The 13873-nt window shown below is 37.2% G+C and overlaps 1 long non-coding RNA gene across 1 annotated transcript in view; it reads left to right on the forward strand.

Annotated features, from left to right (window-relative positions):
- The window catches only part of LOC132668437 (uncharacterized), a 78090-nt gene extending 64642 nt beyond the window's left edge, over positions 1-13448 (forward strand). Inside the window, exon 3 of the long non-coding RNA XR_009605575.3 lies at positions 13360-13448. This is a non-coding gene — a long non-coding RNA (uncharacterized LOC132668437). The remainder of the gene's footprint in view (positions 1-13359) is intronic.
- The last annotated feature ends 425 nt before the right edge of the window (positions 13449-13873 follow it).

A 13873-nucleotide genomic window follows, 5' to 3' on the forward strand; every position in this document is an offset into this window, starting at 1 on the left:
TCATATTTGTTTAGTGATTTTGATGTGATCATCTATATTTCGGTTAATGTTTTTTCTTACCTTAGATATTGTTTAAAACAGATCCAAGATTGATAGGTAGTCTTACATGAATTATAGTTGATTTGTTGTCTCTGTTTTTGTTCTTCCTTTCTTTTGTAGGGGAATTCATTTTGTAGTAGGACATTTATACATTTTAAAAATTTATTTAAAACTTACTCTTACCTCCAACTGAATGTGCCCAAAGCTAACTCTTTATATAATTATCTAACAAAAATTTCAGTTTCTCTTTTTTTTAATTTTATTTATTTATTTTTTTAATGTTTTTATTTATTTTTGAGAGAGACAGAAAGACAGAGTGCTAGAAGGAGAAGGGCAAAGAGAAAGACACAGAATCCAAAGCAGGCCTCCGGCTCTGAACTGTCAGCACAGAGTCCGATGTGGGGCTTGAACTCACAGGCCATGACATCATGACCTGAGCTGAAGTTGGACGTTGAACCGACTGAGCCACCCAGGTGTCCCAGTTTATCTTTTTTTAAAAGTATTAAGTTAAACTCTTCTGCCTTATCTTTTAAAAAATAGACTTTATTTTTTAGAGCAGGTTTATATCACAGCAAAATTGAGCAGAAAATACAGAGTTCCCATGTACTCCCACCCCACCCCACCCCCACTATTACCATTCCTCACCAAACTAGTACCGTTCTACAGCTGATAAACTATGGTGACATAACATTATGATCCAAAGTCCATAATTCACATTAGGTTTCACTCTTGGGGTTGTACATTCTATGGGTATTGACAAACATATAATGACATGTATCTAATATTGTATCGCACAGAATAGCTTCTTTGCCCTAAAAATTCTATGTGTTCTGCCTATTGATCCCTCCTTCTCCTCTGACCTCTGGAAACCACTGATCTTTTTACTTTGTCCGTAGTTTTGCCTTTTCCAGGTCATAATTTTGGAATCATACGGTATGCAGCCTTTTCAGATGGGCTTCTTTCACTTAGTAATATGTCCTCCAAGTCTTTTTATGGCTTGATAGCTCATTTATTCTTAGCACTGGCTATTATTGCAGTGTGTTGATATACCATAGTTTATTTATCCATTCACCTACTGAAAGACCTTTTGGTTACTTCCGGGTTGGGCAATTCTGGAAAAGCTACTGAAAACATCTGTGTGCTGATTATTGTGTGGATATGAGTTTTCAGTTCATTTGAGTAAATACCAAGGAGTGTGACTGCTGTATTGTATAGTAAAAGGATGCTCATTTTATCAGAAACTGCCAAACTGTCTTCCAAAATGGCGTTACCATTTTGCATTCCCACCATCAATGAATTAGAGTTCCTATTGCTCTACATCCCCTCCAGCATTTGGTGCTTGTCAGTGTTTTGGAATTTCATCATTTCAGTAGGTGTGCAGTGCTATCTCATTGTTTTAATTTGCATTTCCCTGATGGCATATGATGTTTAACATAGTTCATATACTTATTTAGAGTTTGTATATCTTCTTTGGTGAGATGCCTGTTAAGATTTTGGCCCATTTTTAAAAATCAGGTTGTAAGATGAAACGTCTGTGTCTGGATTCTATTTTGTGTTTTGTTTTTTTTTGTTTGTTTGTTTTTCCTGGCATGTGTATCTACTTGTTCCAACACCATTTGTTGAAAAGACTGAATTTTCTCCATTGTGTTGCCTTTGCTCTGTGTCAAAGATCAGTGTTTTACTTTTAACTGTTTTTATTTGTTCTCTATATCCAAACTCCTACTGTATCCTGCATATTTTTCTTATAATTTAAATTTAATTTAAGCTTGCCTACTGCATTAGCAGTAACTAGGCAAACAGAAACAGCCTTGCTCTTCAGCTTTCACTCTCATTCTGAATTCACTGATCATGTAAGCTCAGTACAGCAGCTAACTAATGGAAGGAGAAGTGCATGAAGAAGCCAACCATGCCTAAAAGGAAAAGATTCTTATTTTTTAATGAAGATTCAAATATTGGTTACTATCTTGAAGCAGCATTTAGTATTTCTGAATTGAAACTGTATGCTGTAACCTGAAATGACTATTGAATGTCTGATATTTAGGAATGAACTGAAAAATGATGAGGGTTGCTAAGTTTTTGTACGATGGTAGGGGGGAGACATTTTCAAGTGGCAATGGGAGACCAAACACATTTGTATTTTGAGATCATCCAATGTGAAATGCTTGTTCAACATAGCAGTACTAAACTAAAATGTGGTAACTTCATTCAAAGTTAATCAAATCAGATAAGTAATCAGGAACAGAGACAGTGACAAGAGATGGAATGCATTTTCAAGATTGTTAAAAACAGTGAAATGTGATGTGGAACAAAGATTGATCTAGGGGTCAAGAGATGTGGGTTCTAGAACCAATACTCTCTCATTTACAAATATCTCTCATATGGTATTTTTTTCCCACCCATTAAGTGGGGAGGGGATAAGTTGTTTTTTTGGTTTTTGTTTTTGTTGTTTTTTTTTGTTTTTGTTTTTTTTAATCTTCTCTAACTCTAAAGTTCTAAGCTGCCAGTACAAGAAAAGTCAGACATAGTTCTGGCTGAATCTTGTTCAACTAGGTGGCTGGGATGAATAAATTAAATAAATTTTTACTTAAACGCATTCTAGGATGGTGACGTAGGAGGACGCTGGGCTCACCGCGTCCTGCTGATCACTTAGATTCCACCCACACCTGCCTAAATAACCCAGAAAACCACCAGAAGACTAGCAGAACGGATTCTCTGGAGCCAAGCATAGACGAGAGGCCCACGGAGGAGGCGGAGAGGCGGTGCGCGCTACACGGACTGGCGGGAGGGAGCTGGGGCGGAGGGGCGGCCCACCGGCCAAGCAGAGCCCCTGAGTCTGGCTTGCAAGGGCAGAGGGGCTGACGGAGTGTGTTCTGACAGCAAGCGAGCCTTAACATCTGGAAGATTATAAGTTAACAGATCTGCTTGGAGAGCGGGAGGGCTGGAGGACAATGGGAGGGAGAGTTATTGAGCCCCGGATGACAGAGCTCAGCTTGGAGGGGAACGAAGGCGCTCGCCAGCGCCATCTCCCCCAGCCAAAATCCCAAAGGGAACCAGTTCCTGTCAGGGAACTTGCTTGCACCGCACAAACACCCAACACTGTGCTTCTGCAGATCCATCCCTCCGGTGGCAGGTCTGACTCCCTCCCAGTGCTGCAGGGCCCCTCCTGAAGTGGATCACCGAAGGAAAAGAGAGCTGAGCCTGCCCCTCCCACCCCTGTGCACCTTGCCGATCCACCCCAGCTAATACACCAGATCCCCAGCACCACAAGCGTGGCAGTGTGCAAGTAGCCCAGACGGGCCACGCCACCCCACAGTGAATCCCGCCCGTAGGAGAGGGGAAGAGAAGGCACACACCAGTCTGACTGCGGCCCCAATGGTGGGCTGGGGGCAGACATCAGGTCTGACTGCGGCCCCACCCACAACTCCACTTATACACCACAGCACAGGGGAAGTGCCCTGCAGGTCCGCACCACTCCAGGGACTATCCAAAATGACGAAACGGAAGAATTCCCCTCAAAAGAATCTCCAGGAAATAACGACAGCTAACGAACTGATCAAAAAGGATTTAAACAATATAACAGAAAGTGAATTTAGAATAATAGTCATAAAATTAATCACTGGGCTTGAAAACAGTATACAGGACAGCAGAGAATCTATTGCTGCAGGGATCAAGGGACTAAGGAACAGCCAGGAGGAGCTAAAAAGTGCTATAAATGAGCTGCAAGATAAAATGGAGACAACCACAGCTAGGATTGAAGAGGCAGAGGAGAGAATAGGGGAATGGAAGATAAAATTATGGAAAAAGAGGAAGCTGAGAAAAAGAGAGATAAAAAAATCCAGGAGTATGAGGGGAAAATTAGAGAACTAAGTGATGCACTAAAGAGAAATAATCTATGCATAATTGGTATTTCAGAGGAGGAAGAGAGAGGGAAAGGTTCTGAAGGTGTACTTGAAGAAATCATAGCTGAGAACTTCCCTGATCTGGGGAAGGAAAAAGGCATTGAAATCCAAGAGGCACAGAGAACTCCCTTCAGACATAACTTGAATCCATCTTCTGCACAACATACCATAGTGAAACTGGCAAAATACGGGGATAAAGAGAAAATTCGGAAAGCAGCTAGGGATAAACGTGCTCTAACATATAAAGGGAGACCTATAAAACTCATGACAGATATCTCTACTGAAACTTGGCAGGCCAGAAAGGAATGGCAGGAAATCTTCCATGTGATGAACAGAAAAAATATGCAGCTGAGAATCCTTTGGCCAGCATTCTGTCATTTAGAATAGAAGGAGAGATTAAGGTCTTCCAAAATAAACAAAAACTGAAGGAATTCATCACCACTAAACCAGCCCTACAAGAGATCCTAAGGGGGATCCTGTGAGAAAACATACCAGAGATATCGCTACGAGCATGAAACCTACGGACATCACAATGACTCTAAACCCATATCTTTCTATAATAACACTGAATGTAAATGGACTAAATGTGCCAACCAAAAGACACAGGGTATCAGAATGGATAAAAAAACAAGACCCATCTATTTGCTGTCGACAAGAGACTCATTTTAGTGCTGAGGACACCTTCAGATTGAAAATGAGGGGATGGAGAACTATTTATCATGCTACTGGAAGTCAAAAGAGAGCTGGAGTAGCCATACTTATATCAGACAAACTAGACTTTAAATTAAAGGCTGTAACAGGAGATGAAGAAGGGCATTATATAATAATTACAGGGTCTATCCATCAGGAAGAGCTAACAATTATAAATGTCTATGTGCCGAATACAGGAGCCCCCAAATATATAAAACAATTACTCACAAACATAACCAACCTTAGTGATAAGAATGTGGTCATTGCAGGGGACTTTAACACTCCACTTACAGAAATGGATAGACCATGTAGACACACAGTCAATAAAGAAACAAGGGCCCTGAATGATACATTGGATCAGATGGACTTGACAGATATATTTAGAACTCTTCATCCCAAAGCAACAGAATATACTTTCTTCTCGAGTGCACATGGAACATTCTCCAAGATAGATCACCTACTGGGTCACAAAACAGCCCTTCATAAGTATACAAGAATTGAGATCATACCATGCATACTTTCAGACCACAATGCTATGAAGCTTGAAATCAACCACAGGAAAAAGTCTGGAAAACCTCTAAAAGCATGGAGGTTAAAGAACACCCTATTAAAGAATGAATGGAAAAAAAAAAAAAAAAAAAAAAAAAGAATGAATGAGTCAACCAGGCAATTAGAGAAGAAATTTAAAAATATATGGAAACAAACGAAAATGAAAATACAACAATCCAAACACTTTGGGATGCAGCGAAGGCAGTCCTGAGAGGAAAATACATTGCAATCCAGGTCTATGTCAAGAAACAAGAAAAATCCCAAATACAAAATCTAACAGAACACCTAAAGGAAATAGAAGCAGAGCAGCAAGGCCACCCTAAACCCAGCAGAAGAAGAGAAATAATAAAGATTTGAGCAGAAATAAACAATATAGAATCTAAAAAAACTGTAGAGCAGATCAATGAAACCAAGAGTTGGTTTTTTGAAAAAAATAAACAAAATGGATAAACCTCTAGCCAGGCTTCTCAAAAAGAAAAGGGAGATGACCCAAATAGATAAAATCATGAGTGAAAATGGAATTATTACAACCAATCCCTCAGAAATACAAGCAATTATCAGGGAATACTATGAAAAATTATATGCCAACAAATTGGACAACCTGGAAGAAATGGACAAGTTCCTAAACACCCACACATTTCCAAAACTCAATCAGGAGGAAATAGAAAACTTGAACAGACCCATAACCAGCGAAGAAATGGAATCAGTTATCAAAAATCTCCCAACAAATAAGAGTCCAGGACCAGATGGCTTCCCAGGGGAGTTCTACCAGACGTTTAAAGCAGAGATAATACCTATCCTTCTGAAGCTACTCCAAAAAATAGAAAGGGAAGGAAAACTTCCAGACTCATTCTATGAAGCCAGTATTACTTTGATTCCTGAACCAGACAGAGACCCAGTAAAAAAAGAGAACTAGAGGCCAATATCCCTGATGAATATGGATGCAAAAATTCTCAGTAAGATATTAGCAAATGGAATTTAACAGCATATAAAAAGAATTATTCACCATGATCAAGTGGGATTCATTCTTGGGATGCAGGGCTGGTTCAACATTCGCAAATCAATCAATATGATACATCACGTTAAGAAAAGAAAAGAGAAGAACCATATGATCCTGTCAACCGATGCAGAAAAAGCATTTGACAAAATTCAGCATCTTTTCTTAATAAAAACCCTCGAGAAAGTCGGGATAGAAGGAACATACTTAAAGATCATAAAAGCCACTTATGAAAAGCCCACAGCTAACATCATCCTCAATGGGGAAAACCTGAGAGCTTTTTCCCTGAGGTCAGGAACATGACAGGGATGTCCACTCTCACCGCTGTTGTTTAACATAGTGCTGGAAGTTCTAGTATCAGCAATCAGACAACAAAAGGAAATCAAAGGCATCAATATTGACAAAGATGAAGTTAAGTTTTCACTTTTTGCAGATGACATGATATAATACATGGAAAATCCAATAGACTCCACCAAAAGTCTGCTAGAACTGATACATGAATTCAACAAAGTTGCAAGATACAAAATCAGTGTACAGAAATCAGTTGCATTCTTATACACTAATAATGAAGCAACAGAAAGACAAATAAAGAAATTGATCCCATTCACAATTGCACCAAGAAGCATAAAATACCTAGGAATAAATCTCACCAAAGATGTAAAAGATCTGTATGCTGAAAACTATAGAAACCTTATGAAGAAAATTGAAGAAAATATAAAGAAATGGAAAAACATTCCGTGCTCATGGGTTGGAAGAATAAATATTGTCAAAATGTCAATACTACCCAAAGCTATCTACACATTCAATGCAGTCCCAATCAAAATTGCACCAGCATTCTTCTCGAAGCTAGAACAAGCAATCCTAAAATTCATAGGGAACCCAAAAGGCCCGAATAGCCAAAGTAATTTTGAAGAAGACCAAAGCAGGAGGCATCACAATCCCAGACTTTAGCCTCTACTACAAGGTTGTAATCATCAAGACAGTATGGTATTGGCACAAAAACAGACACATAGACCAATGGAATAGAATAGAAACCCCAGAACTAGACCCACAAACATATGGCCAACTAATCTTTGACAAAGCAGGAAAGAATATCCAATGGAAAAAAGACAGTCTCTTTAACAGATGGTGCTGGTAGAACTGGGCAGCAACATGCAGAAGGTTGAAACTAGACCGCTTTCTCACACCATTCACAAAAATAAACTCAAAATGGATAAAGGACCTGAATGTGAGACAGGAAACCATCAAAACCCTAGAGGAGAAAACAGGAAAAGACCTCTCTGACCTCAGCCATAGCAATTTCTTACTTGACGCATCCCCAAAGGCAAGGGAATTAAAAGCAAAAATGAACTATTAGAACCTCATGAAGATAAAAAGCTTCTGCACAGCAAAGGAAACAACCAACAAAACTAAAAGGCAACCAACGGAATGGGAAAAGATATTTGCAAATGACATATCAGACAAAGGGCTAGTATCCAAAATCTATAAAGAGCTCACCAAACTCCACACCCGAGAAACAAATAACCCAGTGAAGAAATGGGCAGAAAACATGAATAGACACTTCTCTAAAGAAGACATCCAGATGGCCAACAGGCTCATGAAAAGATGCTCAACGTCATTCCTTATCAGGGAAATACAAATCAAAACCACACTCAGATATCATCTCATGCCAGTCAGAGTGGCCAAAATGAAAAAAACAGGAGACTATAGGTGCTGGAGGGGATGTGGAGAAACAGGAACCCTCTTGCACTGTTGGTGGGAATGCAAACTGGTGCAGCTGCTCTGGAAAACAGTGTGGAGGTTCCTCAAAAAATTAAAAATAGACCTACCCTATGACCCAGCAATAGCACTGCTAGGAATTTATCCAAGGGATACAGGAGTACTGATGCATAGGGGCACCTGTACCCCAATGTTTATAGCGGCACTCTCAACAATAGCCAAATTATGGAAAGAGCCTAAATGTCCATAAACTGATGAATGGATAAAGAAATTGTGGTTTATATACACAACGGAGTACTATGTGGCAGTGAGAAAGAATGAAATATGGCCCTTTGTAGCGACATGGGTGGAACTGGAGAGTGTGATGCTAAGTGAAATAAACCATACAGAGAAAGACACATACCATGTGTGTTCACTCTTATGTGGATCCTGAGAAACTTAACAGGAACCCATGGAGGAGGGGAAGGAAAAAAAAGAGGTTAGAGTAGGAGAGAGCCAAAGCATAAGAGACTCTTTAAAACGGAGAACAAACTGAGGGCTGATGGGGGGTGGGAGTGAGGGGAGGGTGGGTGATGGATATTGAGGAGGGCACTTGTTGGGATGAGCACTGGGTGATGTATGGAAACCAATCTGACAATAAATTTCATATATTAAAAAAACACATTCTAATAAAAACATAAACCTTAAGTGGGCTATAAAAGCTGACTTTTTCCACTGTTAAATTTTTATTTTAAGAAATTAGCAATAAACACAGCACATCTAACGGATTGCGATGGTTTCAACATTGTTCTTCTGCAAATATGTGATTTTATATTTTGCTTTTATTTTTTGTAATCTAACGCAAATCCTTGGAATAAGTGGATTTTAGAATTAATATAGTCATTTTAATTCTATCCCCATCCCAACCTCAATTTAGCAAAGAGTAAACTGAGGTCCAGAGAACTTAAATGATTTGTACAGGGTGAAAGCTGGTAGAACAAGATAGATTTCCTGATCCTCAGCCTGGTGACCTCTCTACAATAAGCTTAAAGTCCTTAGCAATTATTATTACTTCAATAATCCATTGATAAGACATTTAACGTTTTATTTGACAGAAATAAGTTTTGACACCCATTAATTCATTTTATCCTTTCAACATCCATGCACGGTTATTATCAGTCTCATTTTTATACACACACCACTACAGATTAAGTAATATGCCCAAGGTCATATAACTAATAAGAAATGAAGTATGAATTTGAAACATCACTTTTGCCTGACTCCAGATCCCAACCTTTTTCAAGGCATTATGTTAACTTTTTAAAGTTTCCTTTGAGTGTTGGTATTATAATGATTCTTGAGGACCCTTTGTTAAGTCTTTGACATTAGTCTTTTTCAGGTCTTACTTCTAAAGGCCGTCCAAATTTATGATTATTTTCTAGTACTGCTTCGTCATAGGCTTTTCTTAAAGTGAGACTCACATTGGAATATTGCAATAATAAATGTTGGGGGAAATGTATAAGTTTTCAACTAACCTTTGCATTGTTGATTACTTTAGAAGTGATTATCTCATTATTTCATGGTCTGAGCAGATTTTTACTGTATTTGCGTGCACATACATGCATATGAAAATTGTACTGATCATCATTTTGCCCTGTCAAGATGGTCTTAAATGCCTATCCAAGGCCCAATGTGTAACTTTCCCAGGAATCTTAGCATCAACTTTCAGAATAAAAAGTTGTCACTGGAGGTTTCTCAGTGCCTATCTACTGCATTTCTGAATTAACAACAAATGCAGATTTGTCTTTGATGGCTCTTTTATAGCTGTATACAGCTGGAGAAAAACCAACTGCCAAGGGAACTCAATTTTCTTTATCATCAATTTGACATTGGTTAACAGATGGCTTCTGGATACCATGGTAGTCTTCTTAATTTGTCTTTCTATATAGTGCTGCAGATACCCTTGGTTAATTGCTTGATTATTACATTTAATTCTTTGTCAACAATATACCTCATTGTTTTGGAACATATCTTAGGAGATAAGTTATAAAAGGCAGATATTTGAGTGTTGAACTGCTATCATACCTTTGAAATATAAAGCAAAACACCTAAAGGTAGACAAATGTGTTAAAATATCCTGTACTAAAATCCAGTCAGCTTTCTGTGAAGTATGAGATTTCTCTGGAATACAGTGGATTCTCAAGAGCTAATTTATACAAAAAACAAAGAAAGGAGATCTATCGAAACATGAAAAAGGAAACAAATGCACTTAAATCAAGACATTTCCAGGTGAACGTTAACCTAAGATTAACTACAACTGAATTTTTATTTATTTTTGTTTGTTTATTTTGTTTTGTATATAACTTCATTAAGTAGAATTTAAATATTGTACTTTGGAGAGTGAAAAATTTTCAACCAATTCAAAAGGTATGGAAAAATACCAGTTGATTGAATATTTTGACATTCCTTAAAACACAAATGTGAACCCTTTTCTAACTGCTTTGGGAATCCAAAGAAATAAACAAACTTAAAATAAAGAGTTTGAGAGAGCTGATCCAGTCAGACATGATTGCATATAAGATTATACACCTACATACTTGTACATACTGCAAAAAGGAGAGTTCAGTGCATGACAAGAATTCATTGATCATTATAAAATCATCTTATGTTGTCAACTCTGAAAGTGGCATGTTAACTACCCAACTATATCAATTAAAACTATTGATTTTGGCTTTTAATCTTAGTTCTTTTTTCATTTATTCATCATGGAATGATAAGGCTGTCTCAAAAAATGATGCAAAATTATACTTGTACATTTACTTTTACTTACATTATACTTGTACTTCTAACAAAATAAATTATTCTCTACTTAGGGGCGCCTGGGTGGCTCAGTCGGTTAAGCGGCCAACTTCGGCTCAGGTCATGATCTCGCGGTCAGTGAGTTCGAGCCCCGCATCGGGCTCTGTGCTGACAGCTCAGAGCCTGGAGCCTGTTTCAGATTCTGTGTCTCCCTCTCTCTGACCCTCCCCTGTTCATGCTCTGTCTCTCTCTGTCTCAAAAATAAATAAACATTAAAAAAAATTAAAAAAAAAATTATTCTCTACTTAAAACATTTTAAATAGATTCAAAAGATGGACTCAGTGGAATCAGAAAACCCTCAAAATAGTAGTTTGCCATTATGAGAAAAGAAGATCTGAACTAACATTGCTAGTAATGTATATTCTATTGAAGTTTATGCTGCCACCTATGGGAAATGAAAATTTTTAGTAATTAATCCAAAATGTAGAAATTACTGTTGCCAATTACAAGAGAAAATCGAAACTTCTAAGTGGATTTTATTACTATTTAACTGTCAAAGGAAAGTCTATTTGGAGAAAGCTTTAAATTCTTTACCTGTTCCTTAAAACAAACAAACAAAAAACAAACAAACAAACAAAAAACAAGCTTGATTATGTGCCCTTGGATATTAAACTATATAATCCACAAGGCTTATATCTAAGTACTGTCTTTTTAAGTTTCAATGTTGTGTATTTGCCTTCAATAATTACAAATAATATAAACTGAATTCACTTGTGAAATCTTATGTAAGTTGATTTAGTCATGCTTCTGTTAATTTTTTCCACGTCCCCTTCTTTTCACTTCTGCCCATTTAACATGTACTACCTTATGCAAACTGGGGAGCAAAAACAACCCCTGTTTTTAGCCCTGTCTTCTAACACAGTAATGTAGTAGAATAGAAATAGAAGAGCTCTGATTAAGGGAAGACTTTTGTTGAAATTCATGCTCTAACACTTGCTACTTGCATCACGTAAGAAAAGTGACTCTAAGTTCTCATCCCAGAGTATAACTGGTAGTATCAGTATTTTATATGAATGCCGTAAGAAATATATACAGAATCTTACAATGCTTAATAGAGTGCCTGACGCAAAAAGAGTCTCAATAAATACCTGTTTCCTTTCAAAATATAATCTGTTATATCAGCAAGATCTACAAAAACCAAGTCCTTGCTCATCTTGTGACTTTCTTCTGATCAATAGAAGATGGTAAAGGTAATAAGATGTCACTCCCACGATTGTGTAATGTAAGACTCCGTTGCCAGCTTTGAAGAAGTAAATACTCATATGGTAAGGAACTGAGGAAGGCCGTTAGGAGCTGAAGGTAGCTTCCAGACAATAGGCAGCAAGAAGTTGGGGACCTCAGCATACAATCACAAGGAAAGGAATTCTTCCATCAATGTGAGTGAGACTAGAAGTGGACTGTTTCCTAGTTAGTCTGTCTTTTAGATGAGAATTCAGTCTTGGCCATTGCATTAATTACATTCTTTTAAATGATTCAGTTAAGATATATCTGGTTCCCAGAACCACAGAAATTTTGAGATAAAAAATGCATGTTTTTTTTAAGTTGCTAAGTTTGTGCTAATTTGTTACACAGCAATAGAAAAACTAATAACTTTTCTTGGATAAGTTAATTTTCTTTCCTTTTATTCTGTAAATAATTTTATTTCCTTTTATTATTTAAAAATGGGAAGATCTGATTATAACACATTTACAATGTAAATAAGCATCCCTCCTACTCTACACATCTACCTCACCTTCCCACTCCCCAGAGGCAAGCATCATTTACTGTTTCGTGTTTTCACCTCTGATGAAATGGTCTTCCAAATTCATAAATATACATGGAAATTTAAGAATAATTTATTTTCCAGCTGTTCCTGATATTTATCATTTACAAGAGTGAAATGTTTTATTGGCCAGTGGTTTTAAAGTGATTTTAAAGTTAATGCAAGAAACTGTACCATGCTACATAACATTAAGTCTTAAATTTCATCGCCTATCAGTGGGAATTGAAGTAAAGGGAAACAATAAGCTCAGCCTATAGAAGACTGTTTTTAACCAACCTAGGTTCTTATGCAACACTGCTGCTAACTGGCCATATATCTTTATGGAAAGTACTTCCCCTCTATATATCCTTAATTTACACATTCCAGATTTCAGATTGCATGATTATACGTACTGTATGTGTGTGTTTGTTTCATAATGATACCTGGTGATTCGCAAACCTGATTGATCACAAAAGTCATACTCCAAGTATTTCATCATCACCATCGCCATCATCAGTATCATCAACTAGTCATCAACCCTGGATATTCTGATTCCATGAATTTGGGACACAGTTATGGGAATCCAATGTTACAATATTTTCATGGGTTATTCTGATTCACTTGACTGAGAAGCAATAATTTAGATATTTTATTTACACACATATAATCCTATATGATAGTGGTCTGAAATTCATTTTAAATTACATGACAGAGAAAGCAATCACTACAGTTGTGTGGACTGTATGAAAAAACAATTGCAAATGAAAAAAGTTTAGAAAAACCTTTATTTAACTTTTGGATCTCTTTTCTCATTTGTTCTATATTCATTCTTGCTTTGGAGGTTACCTTTATGCTTAACAAAGCATAACTTCTTGTCTCATATCCAGAATTCCTCCTTCTTCACTTATAAGCCCCGATGCTAGGAAGATATGAGAGTTCTTTGGAACTGTCTTAAGTCACCAACCAAAACTGGATCATTCAGGTAAGTGTTTCCATTCTTCCCTTCTTATTTTTGGCTTCCTTTTCTCCTTGTTGGCTTGAACTAGGGAAGTGGCAGCTTCATCTGGCACCTCGATGTAATTAAGTTCTTTAGCAGTATGTCTTATTCAAAAGTTGCTTTTGGCTTATACATTGTTAACTTATGTTAATTTATTTCAACAACACATTCTTCAGACATGTCAAAAAAGTGCCTTTACTTTGTTATTAATATGGAATTTGTTGGCTATGCATGATCAGGAAATGAAAGGCAGTTATGGAGACTGAAGCAATCATGTAAAGATCTAACCTCAAATATAAGAAGACTGTACCTGCCTCACTCTCATCTTCCTTAATTATTTTAAGTACAATTCTCATAGCATAAAATCCACCTTTGTAAAATGTACAACTCATTAGTTTTTTAGT

This window comes from Panthera onca, chromosome B3 (genome assembly GCF_046562875.1).
Source record: "Panthera onca isolate mPanOnc1 chromosome B3, mPanOnc1 haplotype 2, whole genome shotgun sequence".
NCBI classification, from domain to species: domain Eukaryota; kingdom Metazoa; phylum Chordata; class Mammalia; order Carnivora; family Felidae; genus Panthera; species Panthera onca.